This window comes from Miniopterus natalensis, chromosome 17, assembly GCF_054644295.1.
Source record: "Miniopterus natalensis isolate mMinNat1 chromosome 17, mMinNat1.hap1, whole genome shotgun sequence".
In the NCBI taxonomy this organism is placed as follows: domain Eukaryota; kingdom Metazoa; phylum Chordata; class Mammalia; order Chiroptera; family Miniopteridae; genus Miniopterus; species Miniopterus natalensis.
In genome coordinates, this window is record NC_142097.1 from 3,918,478 (window position 1) to 3,920,954 (window position 2,477).

Here is a 2,477-nt window from a genome sequence, read left to right on the forward strand (position 1 = left end):
TTTCACAGCGAGATGTTATATGGGCACCTCTCTCAGTTCTGGTGCTCTGGGTTGGGCAGCCCAGCTTGTGGTTTAGATCCCAGAGTTTTCAGTGGGAACCCCCACAGCTGAGGTATCCCTCTAGACCTTCAGCTACTGGCTATGGGAGCCCAGCCAGCCCTCTCGTGCCTCTGGACTTCCTACCAGTCTCCATGTGGTCTCCACTTTTCCTCCTTGGTTATGAGGGTGCTCTTTAGCTCGTCTTCAGTTGCAGTTGATTATTCAAAATGGCTTTTCTATATTTTAGTTGTAATTCCAGTTTGGTCCTGGGAGAGTGTCAGTGTAGCTTCCACTTAATCTGCTGCCATTTTGGAATCTTTCCCCAATTCTGATGAACTATCTGCAGAGGGCTTGTTTTTTAGAAACAGTCAGGTGATCCTACAGTGCAGTCAGAGGGACAACTCTACTTAAATAGGAAAACAAACCAACACACACACGTGTAATATACCCACACTTCTTCCTGGATGGTGGGGGCAAGGGGTCAGATTGAGTTTCCCCCAAGATGCCTGGTGTCTGGACAGAGCTTAGCACCAAGGAAGTATTGAGCTAGCACTGGTAAGTGCCTTTTATATTAAGCAACTATAGGAACATCTAGGGAAGTTGATCAACAGCCACATGAACAGTAGATTTTTAAAAAAGTAATAATGAAATTCAAGTTGCTTCTTTCAAATTAAGAACAGGGAATAAAAAGTGTCAGTAAATAAGAACAGTTCATAAACTGTATGATCAATGAAGGCACTGCAGTGTAGATGGGGAGAGGAGAGGAGAGGTAACTCTGTTTTATGGGTCAGGAGGTGTTCCCTTTCTCCCCATCTCTACCCTAGGGTGGTGTTTCTAGCATTCAGAGACCCCAGAGGCCACTCTGTGCTGGCAGCTCTAGTTTGGCACTTGTTTGGGCTTCATCAAGTCAGCATGAGAGAAATAGAAAGGCGAGGAAGGGCAGGAACATGGGAAGCCAGAGTTCTGGGTTCAGATTCAGATCTGCTCCATATCTGGAAGGGGGTCACTGGCTGTGGAGAGAGCTGGCTCCTGTTTCTGTGTATTTGTGCTTCTGTGCATGGGTGTGTGCATGCATGTGTGTGTGTCTTGTGTTGACCTTCTGGGTGCTGGAGTCATAGTCTTCCTCCAGGCCTCCTGACAAGCATTTCCCTCTCTCAGTGTCTTCCAAGTGCTTACAGCTGGGACTTGAGCAGGTGCAAAAATGGGCTCCTCTCTGGATGTGAGATTTTTGGGCCCCATAAACCTGGATCTGCTGTACATGTGGCATTTCTAGCATCCCCACTTTGTTCTCCTGGGGCTGCCACCATCAGAGATCTGGAGTCCTCAAACTGAGCAGTGGGTGGTCTGCAGCTTCCTCCTTGTCTCCTCTAATCAAACCAAGAGCCCTCTGGTTGCCATATTGGATGGGTTAGTGTGTGTGTCTGTGCGTGTTTCTGATGTGTCTGTGTGTGCTTGTGTTTGTGTGTCAGTGTTTCTGCATGTGTTTGTGTGTGTCTCTGTGTGTATATGTGATTGTGTTTGTGTGTGTATTTCCATGTGTGCACTTGTATGTGCATGTTCATGTGCACATATGTACATGTGCTTCTGTGTGTGCATGTTTTCGTGTGTATGTTCTTATGTGTATTTGTGTGTTTCTGTGTGTGCCTGAGTGTATATGTGTGTTTGTGCTTATTTGTGTTTCTGTGTGTATCTGTGTATGTCTTTCTGTGTGTCTCTGTGTGTGCCTGCGTGCCTGTGTGGCAGTGTCTCTGTGCATGTGTGTCTGTTTGTGTGTGTGTACACATGTGTTTATGTGTGTGTCTCCGTATGTGTGTGCCTGCACACCCACTCTCTAGAGGCCCTTGAGCACTGTGCCCTCTGCTCCCTCCTGCCTAGTGACTGTCAGAGTTCTGAGGATGGACACCAGGCTGCCAGGCAGTGGGGAGTGTGGAAAGAGCAGCAGCTGGTCCAGGCCACTCTTTGGGGAATTTTGGTAGAGAAAAGGAGAAAAATAGAAGTCAGGAAGCTTGGGGTCAAGGGAAGAATTTTTCAGAGGAGCAAGAGACTTGGGAATATTTGAAAGCAGAAAGGGAGGGGACAGAGGAGAGGGACACTTGGCAATGCTGGATAGGAGGAGGGAGTGAGGCTGTGTGGGAGAGGCTGGAGGAGTGTGGGGTAAGGAGCAGAAAATGGATATTAGCACAACTGCTCTCCATCCCAGGATGGTTACCAAGCTTGGAGCTAGCAAAGACCCCCAGCATCAGTGCTGTCACTGTCGAGAATGAACTCTACCAGCAAAGGAGCAGGCAGAGTAAGCAAGTTTTGAGAAGGCAGAGACACTCTTGTGAGGCTAACATCATTACTCATGCACACGAGTATGTTCATTTCCTCATGTGACTCATGCCAGGGATCCACTGGGACATAGATGTATCAGTCACACTCAAAAGCTTGCCTAACCC